We start from the raw sequence: 12,754 nt of genomic DNA on the forward strand, positions 1-12,754 counted from the left end.
CGGACCGCGAGATCGTGACCTGGCTGAAGTCGGACGCTTAACCGACTGCGCCACCCAGGCGCCCCAGCGATTGTTTGACGAAATCGCAACTCTGATCGGGGCGGTGAAGGAAGGGGCGTGGCAGTCTGAGGGGGGCGTCCGCCCCCCCGTGGCTGCAGGGGGAGACTCAGCTCGGGGCGGGGGGCTCCCACTCGGGAAACGCCTGCGCTTTTTGTCAGGCTGGTTCTGAGAAGGGATGGAGATTTGTGAACCGGAAAAAAATGTACGTTTGTATTCGAAGCAGGCTCCAAGCTCTGAGCTGTCAGCACAGAGCCTGATGCGGGGCTTGAACCAACAGACCTCGAGATCATGACCTGTGCTGACGTTGGACTACCTGCCATATATTTTTTTTATCTTTTCATCTGTTAGTAGACAATTAGGTTGCCTCAATGCCTTGACTATTGGGAATAATGTTGCAGTGAATATGAGAGTGCAGATATCCCTTTGATAGTGATTTCATTTCCTTTAGAGATACATACAGAAATACTATTTTTAATTTTTTGAGACCCTGCATGCTATTTTGACTAGTGGCTGTCACAATTTTTATTCCCACCAACAGAACATCAGGGTTACTTCTTCTCCACATCCTCGCCAGCATTTGTAATTTGTCTTTTTGATAATAAACATTCCAATAGGCGTGAGATAATATCTCATGTGGTTTGACTTGCATTTGCCTGGTGATTATTGATTTTGAGTATCTTTTCAGGTACTTGGCCATTGGTATGTCTTCTTTGAAAAATGTCTACTCATACCCTTTAGCCATTTTTAACTTGGATGATGATGATGGTGGTGACAGTGATTTGGCTATTGAGCTGTATGAGTTCCTTATATATGTTGGATATTAATCCCTTACCTGTAATCAGATATATGGTTTGCCAGTATATTCTCCATTTCTTACTTTGCTTTTTCACTTTTGATTGTCTCTTTTGCCGTGCAGAAGCTTTTAGTCCAATATGGCCCTACTTCCTGAGTTTTGCTTTTGTTGCATGTGCTTTTGGTTTCATACAGAAAAAGTCCAGAAGCTTTTTCCCTATGCTGTGTTCTAGGACTTTTATGGTTTCAAGTCTTACCCTCAAGTCTTTAATCCATTTTGTGTTGATTTTGTGGGTGTGTAAGAGTTCCGGTTTCCTCCTTTTGTATATGAATATCGAGTTTCCCAACACCCTTTATTGAAGACTCTCTTTCCGCCATTGAGTATTCTTGGATCCCTCGTCAAGTATTACTTGACCACATATGCTTGAGTCTATTTCTGGGACTCTCAATACTGTCCTTTTGGTCTATATTTCTGTTTTTATACCAGTAGCATACTGGCTTAATTACTATCGTTTTGTGATATATTTTGAAATCAGGTGTGATGCTTCAGCTTTGTTCTTTCTCAAGAGTAATTAGGCCATTCGGAGCCCTTTGTGGTTCCGTACAAACGGTAGGACTGTTTTTACTATTTTTGTGGAAAATATCATTGGACGTTTGGAAGGGATTGCATTGAATCTACAGAGAGCTTTGGTGTAATGTGGGCATTATAGTGATATGAACTTGTCTGTGAACTCCACCTATGAGCATGGGGCATTTTTCCATTTATTTGTGCCCCCGTGTGTATATTTCATAGGAACTTCCAACAGTTGGTGGTAGAGGGTCTGGGCACCCGCCACACGAGGCAGGAAGAGGTCAGCCAGACCCCTGCACCCACTGAGTCCCTCACATCGCTGGTTTTGTCTGCGTCCATCAGTGTGTCTTCACGGAGTGACCCCTCTACAGATCCAGGTGAGAGTTCTGAAACGTGAGTAAAAGCATCCGGGGTATCCATCCACTCATGTCATGAGAACACACAGTAGCACTCACCAAGGCGCGCAGGGGGGAGACAGCATTTGGAATTCATTCTGGGAAAGACGATACTGTTGTACTGGGCTGGTCTCATGCTTACCTGACACGGACAGTGTTCTATATTTTGCATTTTTAGGGTCTCAGGAAAAGTTGCCTCCGGCCCTTTGATTATCTTCCTCACATAAATCAAAGATTTTGGAATTTCACACTTAGATCAGCTCTTTTGTGAATCTTCTGATGCTACCTTGTAACAGTTACAGATTACTCAACCACGTTTTAAAAAAGGTTTAGGGGCACTTGGGTAGCTCGGTCGATTGAGCGTTCGACTCTTGATTTCGGCTCAGGTCATGATCATAGCATCATGGGATCAAGCCCCACGATGGGCTTTGCACTAAACGTGAAGCCAGCTTGGATTCTCTCTCTCCCTCTCCTTCTGCCCCTCCCCATGGCTTATATGCTCTATCTTTCTAAAATAACAGAACAAAACATTTCCTTAAAAAATAAACAAAAAAGGTTTAAAACACCCAAAAGCCTGAAGATGGGCAGTTTCAGCTTTGGTTCAGCAATTCTCCCTGGTCTCCAAGGACCCCGGCTCACTCTATCATTCTGCTGTACACCCTGCATATCGCTTAATCCTGAGCCTCCTGTCCTCATAGTCACAAGATGGCTGCCAGAGCTCCTGGCATCAATCATATCTTTACCTTATTTCCATTCAAAGACAGGCAGATGGTTTTTGTTTTGTTCACTTTTTTAAAAAAATTTTTTGCTTCCTTTTCTTTTTTTATTCAAGGGAGGAAAAGCTCTACAGAAGCCCCCCCCCCCCAATGTCCTTTGAGATCCCATCTGTCAAGTGGAGCCCCTCTCGTGATTGCTGTCATGGCCATGAGTTTCACCACAAAGCTTGGGCCATAACTGGAGCTCACTGATGGCAGCCTGCGAGCTGGCTACGTTTCTCTTAAAATATAATCGCCTGCCTGTTGCTCAGGGTGTCATCGGCCTATGAGTTAAGGTGCCTCCAACATGAAATTCCTGAGAATTCATGGAGTCATGTTATGAAGTTCAACAAAACAATGGTACCAACTGAGTAAAAAACGGGCACGTTATACCTTAAGGGAAAATACACATGAAAACAAGCCCCCATTTCTACTGACCCAAAAGGATAATGAGGATTCATTACCATCATTACCTCATCATTAAAAGGGCTGTTCTCCAATGCTGTTCAGCTTCATTAGAGGGATCTTAGCCACTGTGATGCGCAGTAAAGTCACGTTTCTTTTTGAACTTTTGTGACTCAAATTGTAACAATCTTAAAAAAAACTTCCCCTAAATTATCCAGCCCGGAGCAGGTTTAGGTGGACTTGAGAGTCCTTACTGGAGTTTACTTTGAAACAAAAGACGTGAGACTCCATGCTGAGGGCCACCTACACTCAGTCATGCTCAGACCCACCCACACCGGTCAGTTCTTCAGAAAAACTCCTCTTTTACAGGAGTGTCGGGCCCGGGGGGCAGTGAGAAATTGTCTGTCCTGGCTCTCAAGCTGTGCACAGCCTGTCCTGGGTCAGGAGCCAGCCCTGCGTTTTGTCCTGGGGCTGCCTTCGTTTGCGCTGCACTTTCCATACTAACGGCAACGACAGGTCCAGAGTGCGGTGCCCAGGAGGGCTCTGGGGACAGAAGAGGTGCTGCGCTCTCTGGGACGGAGTCGGTGTGTTTTCGGTGGGGACAGGACAACGGGCAAGATAAACACAGCTCTGTCGGCCCGGGGGTCACGAGGAAGCCTTGACCCTGCCTGGATCGCAGAATCTTGGTCAGTCTGAGCCATATTGACTCCACTCCCCGCTTTGCCTGTGATGGGACCAAGGTCAGCATGAGATACAGTCCTGGGCCCCGAGACAGGGGGCTCAGAGTCAGCGAGGAGAGCTCCCAGATAAACGACCTTAACCACCTGACTCATCATGTTCCCAAGGCTAATGTCTGAGGGTTTTGTGCTTTAAGTCACTCATTACGCAGTCGGTCAGGAAAGGCCAATGGAGATGCCCAAGGTCTCTGACATTTGCTAGCTGCTGAAAAGCCCGGAGTGGCCCTGCACCCCCCGCCCCCGGCCTTCCTCGCATGAGGAATTAAAAATCTCTATTATTATGGTACTTTTTGTCGGGACTCCGATAACTAGTAAAACAAAAGGTATCTGCTGTAGACACGCACTTTTCTAGTTAGATTCTGACTCCTGCAAAAGGTTTTGGGCTCAAGGCCGGGTCTCTCTCCAGGTTCAAGTGGGTATTAGCAAATGTAAAGGTTTCTGTCCTCAAAATGACATTTCCCCCCCCTTGTTGTACTGGAAGGGATTGAAAGAGAATTGAAAAGGAAATCCGATTTCTCACCGTGTGATTCTAAGTTCTAGAGTCTGTTGTGGGGATCACGTGAAGTCACACAGCACCCCACCCGTGGGGAGTCCCCACGCTCCGGGGAACGCTGTTGTAATCGGAGCGAACAGAATTGATACTTTTCATGATGACAAGCGCGTATGAAATGTTTAGGTCAAAACGGAAAGTTTCGGAGGGTATGAAGTATCGCCCTACTCCCCGTGACTTTAGTAAATTGTGGTTTCGTACTTAGATGTGTCCACACACACACACACACACACACACAGACACCCACAAGCTCGTGGACTCCTCTGGTATGTTAGCGCTGAAGTTCAAGTCAAGAAATCGATATATTCTTAATCATCAGCTTGTTTTCGGAAACAGGGTTTCCCCATGGAGTAGCAAATGTTCGTCAATGAAATTCATCGCGACAGGAGCCTTTGTTGTGGCTGTTTGTGAGGTAACAGGGTGGTGTGGGCGCAAACACAGTCCTGGCAAAGACCTCGGATTCCCGCTGATGTTGCCTGGGAAGTTAAGCTGGACGCCCCTTGATTTTGGTTTTCTTGACTAAATCCCACGGTGCTCCAAGAGCCTTCCGCTCCTGTGCTCCCTCTCACACTCTGCCCGACAATGGCAGACCTTTCCTGATGTTCAGCATTTTGTGCCACATAGATGACTTTTGCCTTATTTACTGTGATGGAACATTTGCCGTAATGCAACGTATAATCATAGCAGTGCTACTTAAAATTATCGTCAGACACGTTTATTGAACCTAAGCACATACATTTCATACGGAAAGGACGTCTTCATTGCAAATGGGAAACCACGATCACTTGCTGTAAGAGGAAGGCAGCTATGCATCATACACAGCAAACCGTTGTATTTAGATGCTAATGTCCACCTAAGACTTGAAGTCTGAGTCCTGCTTCCTCTCCGTGGGTTAGGGAGGGTAATAAATGTCAGGCTGATGTTAGAGACTCAGGAGTAGCAGACGGAGACTCTGATGTGATTAGGACGACCCGGCGGGTACCGGAAGAACGACCCAGCGGGTACACGGCCATGTTGTTAACCGTGGCATTAAATGTCAGTTACCGAAGCTTCAGTTTTGGCATCCTCAGGCCGTCTGGCGCATCAGGTGAGACCTCAAGAGTGTGCACTCCCCACGTTGTTTCTGATACCGCTGGATGCCCGCAGGGGTTCTCTCTTCTCCCAGCAGACACCGTGCCCTGTGGAACTGGATGCCTAAGATTGAGATATGAGGACTTGATGCCTGGAGCTGCGGCAGCCATCCTGATCCTATGAGGTACACATCTTCTGAGTAAACCAACATGCCCATGATGGAAAACGGGAGTACAAAAAAAAAAAAAAAAAAAAAAAGCCTTGGAACCGGGTGCCTGGCTGGCTACGTCGGAAAAGAACACAACTCTTGACGTCAGGGTCGTGAGTTTAAGCCCCATGTTGGGTGTCGAGATTACTAAATAAATAAATAAACTTAAAAACAACAACAAAAGGAAAGAGTCTTGGACCTTGCTGACATCTCCAGCATTCTGAACCAATCCTGAGTTCACCTCTAGACCCCTTAGTGAAAAATTGCCAAGTATCCCTATGGCTAGAGGACCTGTTTGCTGAATGCTGGGTTGGTTACTTGTAGCTAAATACATTTAGCCTCTTATTCATGGATATCTCCACTGATTATCCTGTGGTGCCTACCACCAGCATGGGCTTCCCTTAATCAATATAAATTCCAATTCTCCTAGAAACTGCTCAAGATTTATCTCTAAGAAGCAGAATCTAGGGAAAAATTCTCTGGATTAGAAATTGGGGTGGGGGGCGGGGACTCTGATAAAACAAAAATGATTATATTTATTTTACATATCTATATTTTATTTTTTTTTTTCAACGTTTATTTATTTTTGGGACAGAGAGAGACAGAGCATGAACGGGCGAGGGGCAGAGAGAGAGGGAGACACAGAATCGGAAACAGGCTCCGGGCTCCGAACCATCAGCCCAGAGCCCGACGCGGGGCTCGAACTCACGGAGCGCGAGATCGTGACCTGGCTGAAGTCGGACGCTCAACCGACTGCGCCACCCAGGCGCCCCTATATTTTAAATACATAAATACAAGATAATAAATATAAATGATAAATATGAAAATTAAAATATAAGGGCACCTGGGTGGCTCAGCCGGTTGAGCGTCCAACTTTGGCTCAGGTCGTGATCTCGTGTGCATGGGTTCAAGACCCAGCTGTGGCTGCTTTCCCTTCCGATGAAAGGAGGTGAGCGGCCTCGTGGCCTCCCCTGCGCCCAGCTGCCGGGCAGGAAAAACACGAAGCGAGCCAGCGGCGTGAACGCGCTCCGCGGGCGGGCTCTCCAAGTCTGTTTGGAGAGGTTTACAGCTTTATTTTAGTGGCGGTTGCAACAAACACCTGCATTCACGTCCAGATTAAACTGACAAGAGTGGAAGCCTCCAGAGCCAGGGGTTGCTGGGCCGCCAGCGAAGGACGGCTCCCGGTGAGCTTCAGATTCTTACGGGTTTGTACTTCAGCGGATTCGCGGCGCGAAGAGCTGGGGGAGAAACGTGTTCGAGAAGATCCTAAGCGAGAAGGGCTGAGGGGAGGCGCCTCCTGCCATTTATCGGATGGGTTATGGAGCTTCACAGAAGCGCGGGGTATTCGCCGCGCTGCTGGGGTGTGACTGGCGAAATGAAAAGGCACGTCAAGGGGGTGCTCCAAGAACGTGGCTCGTATTTCCTCCGTCTTCCCGCAGTGCCGGGGGCATCCTGCCCGGGCAGGGCCGTGCAAACTCATAACACCCTCGTTTAATAGGAGAAGCGAAAGCAACGTTATGAGTTGGAGACACTTGGGCCCCAGAACAATAAGCGTATTGATTGGCTCAGTTGTGTTTAACTCCGACGGCAAGACGCCCCACCGGTGCAAAGCCACCACGACTGCCAACGGCAGAGGGGACCCCGGGGGGGCCACATCACAGCACGGCCGGTAAACAGGCTGTCCCGAATGCCTGAATCTGGCTATTCCCATCATCCTAGATTTGTGCGTGCGTGTTGCTGGATCGGCACAGGCAGATAGCTCACGGGTCCCGTGGGACACGTCCAAAGCCCGTGGGTCAGAATTGCACGGAAGCTGGGAGGCCTGAACCCACGTGTGTGCCCGGGGGCCGCTGCGAGGCCGTTTGCTGAACTTGAAGAGCACAACCGATGCTGTTTCTCTCCGCCTCCGCAACAGCGCAGAGAGGAGGCATCCCGGTGGAGCCGTCTCACATCCGTATAAGCACACTCATTCGGCGACAAAGGACCCAACTGGCCATCGGGTTGCGATTCACTCAGAATATTGCCCCAGAGAGAGGTAAAGAGGGAAATGCGTCCAGGCAATTGGCTCAAATGACATACCCCGTTGCTAGAAGTCACGAAGAACGGAAAGCGGAGCATGTCGGTTACAGAAAAAAACGGGCGGACGGTTCGCCCGAAGTCCCCCGTGCGCCCCGGAGAGGCGGCGGCTTCTCCATCGTTCAGGGTGGCCACGCCAGCGGGTCCTTGCATGAGACACTTCCTCCCTCGAATGTGCCTGTCGGTGGTTGGGCTTGGAGTTTCCCAGTCAATAAAGTTGGCTGTCTTTTCAGAGGCTGCTGCTGGGGAGATCTGGGACTAGTCACGAGTGTATGCAGACAGGTGAAAGAAAGTGGGTTTTCCCGGGGAGCATAACACATGTCCTCACGGTCCCGCACTGTTCACACTAAAGGTGAGCCTCTCCAGCTTTCCTCTCTCTGCCTGCCGGCCAGCCCCGCTGTAGGCGAACATTTTCTTTCTGTGGGTATTTACCAAGCGAGTCCGCCCAGAGGCCACAGGGCTTCCTGCTGGACTTTCAAGCCGGAGGACGTATGCCTCCTCCTCGCGGAGGGAGCTGGAGGAATCCGAATGCTGTCTCCAATATCAACGCCCTGAAGCCCCGCCTTCTCCTGCCTGTGATCAGAGCCACACAGTGGCCCCAGGACGCCACGCTCCTTAACTCTTCCTCCCATTTGGACCTCCCGTCAGTCCCCAGTGGAGATTGGGGACAGGAGGGCCCATGTCTCTGCCCTGGGGGGACAGCCTCATGCCGACCAAATGAGAAGTGTAGGAAAGTCATCATGGAAGCCTCCCCGGAGGTGGCGGTCCGTGTTGGCTCTGATTATTTCCCCCACAACCCGCCCCCCAACTGAAAGGTAACGATCATCACGCTGACGTTCTTTAGTGAGCAGTTACCACGTGTCCCCAACTCCTTCCAGAGCTTTATACCTCTTGTTCCTGTTGGCTCCCCTTCAGCCCTGAGGCGCGGGTCCTATTCCTGTCACCTGTCCCACTGTGGAGGGCAAGAAGGACATGACTTTCCGAGCCACTGTGGCGATGGGAGCCCTGTCTACATGAGGCCGGGCACACAGTCGCATGCACTCTCTACAGTATGACCCGGGGGACCGCCAGCCATCGGCCACGGTGCTGGGAGAACCGGACACCAGGGCCAGACCAGCTGGGGCAACACCCAGATGACCCTGGACAAGCTTCTTCACTCTCTGCCTGTGGGTTTATTCACCTGTACGTGAAAAATCACTGAGATAAGCTGTGAGGACGCATCCTGGTGTAGAATAAGTACTATACAGATGTTCACGGGTATTATTGCTGTTTTCATGATCATCTTTAGTATTTTTTTCGTGATCATATTTATTGGTTGCCCTTTCTGTGTTTCTACCCGCCAGGTGTTCAAAGATCACCTTCTTAGGGAAGCATTTCCTAAGCTACGTCATTTCAAGTTTCAGTCTGCACCCGCAAAAATCCCAGTCCCCCTCCCGGCTGTATTTGTCTGTATTTGTCCATCTGACGTACAGTCTGTTTTGCTGCTTTACTGGTGTTTCTGTCTTCTCTCAAATGGAGGCTCGGTGGAGACAGGACTGTTTGTGTCCGCTGCTCCCCGCTACGTCTGCGTGCCCAGACCTGTGCCTTGCAGTAAACAGTCGGTGCACAGATTCAGTAAAACCCTGGAAGCTTGGTCAGTGTCGCCCCTGCCGCCCTCCAGAGGGCTTTGCTCGAGACATACTTCTTCAGCAAGATGGACTTTGGGGGAGCCACTTGGTCCCCAAGAAATCCCTCCCTCGGGCGTAAGATCTCGGGGCCCCCTCAGGCATCATTCCCCTGCATCCCTCAACCTGCCGCTTGGCCCTTTTACGGCCAGCTATCCATCCCGCTCTCCACTTTATGGAGCTGTTAGAGGAAATCGCCTTCGGCAGCAAGATTTCTCAACCTTTAGAGCTCCGGGATCACAGTTAATTCAAGTGACACCTTCGTGACATCTTGTCTGGATGGTGTTAGGTCAGTTTCCAGGAAGCGGGGAGGGGCGCTAAGGCCCTGGCAAAATAAACAGGATGTGCAGGGAAGGCTCAAAGGCAGACTTCCCAGATGCAGTGAGGCGAGGCATTCGTGCGTCAGATGCACAGGAAGGGCCGTGCGGTGTAAATTCTGCCCTGTGCCCAGCTGGGGAGGGGGATGGGCACCCCCCTCCCCCCCCCCCGGGTGTGAGTCAGCCGCCTTCCTCAGGACCTGCAGGGGTGGGAGGCGGAGAGCATTTCACAGAGCCCCGCGTGTGGCCAGAGGGCTTGGAGCCCCCCACCAAACCCCCTCTCAGCCTGCAGGGGGGTGGGGGGGTGGGGGGGTGGAGGGGGCGAGGATCTGCCTTCCAGGGACAACCGCCCGGAACACTGTCCAGACGCCAAGCGTGATTGTATCAATTTCATCCCGCGGAGACCTTGGATCGTTAGCAGCTGATTAATCGTTCTCTTTCTCTGGGACCAAATGGCATCTGTTATTTGTTCTTTCTCTGGTGTTTTCCTTTCCAGATCATGCCTCAGTTCCCTCATGTGTCAAATGGTTCTAAAAATACCTACATGGCAGGTTGTTGGGAGGCTTAAATCGACCTATGTTTGAAGCGCGGTAGAACGGGGGTCAGGGATGTGGCGTATGTTGAAGGAGTCTGGGCCATTACTGTTCGTGTTGTCCATTTTTTTTCGTGCTGGCATTCCGTTTTGTCTGTTAGGATTCCTCAGCTGCCTCCTGGCCTCGGGGTCCTTGGTACAAACTAAGCCGGGAAACTGATGGATGGACTTTGAAGGAGAGAGAATCTCATTGGCCTGGCTGAGGTCAGGTGTTTTTTCTGGACCCATCATTTGTGACCAGGAGACGAGGTCACCATGTGGCAAGAGTGGGGAGGTTCCTTTCAGGGAGTCCGTGGCGATACATTTCCAAATCTAACGCTATCCATCCGGTCCTGCCCGTGAACAGCCTGGCAGGTGACACACAGCCTTTCAGCTGAGGATGGCCATTGGCTTGACCATTTCCCAAAGGCAACGCAGTCTCGTTTGGTGTTGTTTCTTTTTACTTTCCTCTGTAATGTTGTAAAAACCTTGCCTATTGAGAAAATGCATGCCGATGACAGATTAAACAGTGCTCATTAGTACAATACAGATTTAATCTTTCATACAATTCCAGTTTTATTTTCCTGTGGAATGCGTATCAGCAAATTCTATGACATACAGACGTCAGTCTCCAAAGATACATTTTTCCATCTTCTGGACACTGAAATTCTGCAGATTGGGAGAGACTGAACACCAGTCTGACCAGACCCTCCGTAAGGCTAATGGCTGCCATTCAAAAAAATTTTTTTAATGTTTATTATTTTTGAGAGGGAGAGAGAGAGACCAAGCAGGGAAGGGGCAGAGAGAGAGGGAGACACAGAATCCGAAGCAGGCTCCAGGCTCCGAGCTGTCAGCACAGAGCCCGACGAGGGGCTTGAACTCACGGACCGCGACATCATGACCTGAGCTGTAGTCGGCCACCCAACCGACTGAGCCACCCAGGCGCCCCTAATGGCTGCCATTTTTAATTTGTCCTGGGACTAAGGGATATTTCAGCAATTTGTTCAGATACAGTTATCCCCAAATATCACTCAATTTGGCTCATGTAAGCTTAGGACAGCAGAAAGAGCAGGGAACTTCGAACACTGACCTCGGCCTGAACTTGCATCCACCACGGTATCTGTGCCCCGAGGTCTATTTTCACAAAAAGCTGGAAGGACCCTGGGATCTCACAGGACTGGAGGCCACATAGGGTCCCTTGCTCTGAAGACAGAAGGTGTGGATATATAAGTAAGTCCCCCTGGGTCACAGAGCAAGAGGGTGGTGAGGCCAGGATGTATACCCAGGTTCCAAATCCAGAACCCAAGATGTTAATCATGAGCCTGTCTTGAGGCCAACGCTCATCACTTAGAGGACGTTCAAAATGCCACCATCACTTCCCTTTCCAGCCCAAGTACAAAAGATGAGAGAATAAATCAGTGCTTTTATGGATTGTAAAGGATCCCAGCCTTAAAAAGTGACATTAACAGTTACACATGTGACCTTTTAACAGGTTTTTCAACCCTTTAAGATGGTCCTTTGGTTCCTAAAATGGGCTAAGAGATTAAGACCCGGCTAACCTAAGAGAGAACAGTTGAACTAGAATTTTTACCCACAGGGGCTCCCGGGTTGACCTTTTTGGGAAAGGGTGGGTTATGAAGATATTACAACAACCTTTCCTGGTGCCTGCAGGGAACAAACATTCTGAGTTCACACACCCTGCCTTCCTGGGAGGAATGTCTTTGAGACTCATACATATTTATATCAAGTAACATATTAGAATAAATGTCAGCTTCTTTTTTTCTCCTGTTAACTTAACATGCAGAAAACTAAATGACCCATAAAGAAAAAGAAATGATTTTCTCTACCAGGAAAGCCTTTAAATATGCAAACATTTTGATACCTAATAGAGCAGGTCATAAAGTGAGTTTGGTGCATTTTCTTGACAGAGGTTTTACAAGGTTTTATAAGGGTTTTGATTGGTGAACAGCATTCGATATTTTATTCTATTGCATCTAGAAACCTGTTTATTGGGTGATTCATATTGCATAGCATTGACGTCTCCGTAAACAGTGTTCAACCCATATTAAGTAGAATTGGGGTGATGGGGATTATCGTTTAAAAATGCCTGGATTCTAGGGATTGAATCCTTCTAGGGATTGAAGCTTCTAGGGATTGAAGCCTTCATTCAAAATTGAGGAGGGGTGCCTGGGTGGCTCAGTCAGTTAAGCGTCGGACGTTGGCTCAGGTCATGATCTCGAGGTTCACAGGTTTGAGCCCCACGTTGGGCTCTGTGCTGACAGCTCAGAGCCTGGAGCTTGCTTCGGATTCCGTCTCCCTCTCTCTCTGCCCCTCCCGTGCTTGGGCTCTCTCTCTCTCTCTCTCTCTCTCAAACAGTAAAAAAAAATTGAGCACATAATGCTTTCCTGACATTTATCTATTTTTCAGGTCTCCCCTGTATTAAAATAATTTCTGGTCTGGACTGTTTCACTGAAGAACCCCCAGGTCAGTTTCTATGTGCCTCGCCCCCTTGGCGGGTCACACTCCTCAGGGGTAGAGCTTATGAGCACCTGCCGGGAAGGCGTGGCCTGGCCGCTGGGTGG

At 49.3% G+C, this 12,754-nt stretch overlaps 1 long non-coding RNA gene across 2 annotated transcripts in view; it reads left to right on the forward strand.

The window, feature by feature from the left end:
• The window catches only part of LOC121010431 (uncharacterized), a 131,370-nt gene extending 122,524 nt beyond the window's left edge, over nucleotides 1-8,846 (forward strand). Inside the window, exons 1-3 of one of the 2 annotated variants that reach the window (XR_005781159.1) lie at nucleotides 2,688-5,520; nucleotides 7,854-7,972; nucleotides 8,499-8,846. This is a non-coding gene — a long non-coding RNA (uncharacterized LOC121010431). Of the gene's footprint in view, nucleotides 1-2,687; nucleotides 5,521-7,853 lie in introns of those variants that run through there. The other variant, XR_005781158.1, reaches the window with a different exon arrangement.
• The last annotated feature ends 3,908 nt before the right edge of the window (nucleotides 8,847-12,754 follow it).

The sequence above is a fragment of the Herpailurus yagouaroundi genome, unplaced genomic scaffold, assembly GCF_014898765.1.
Source record: "Herpailurus yagouaroundi ecotype Mexico unplaced genomic scaffold, PumYag 191, whole genome shotgun sequence".
NCBI lineage: Eukaryota > Metazoa > Chordata > Mammalia > Carnivora > Felidae > Herpailurus > Herpailurus yagouaroundi.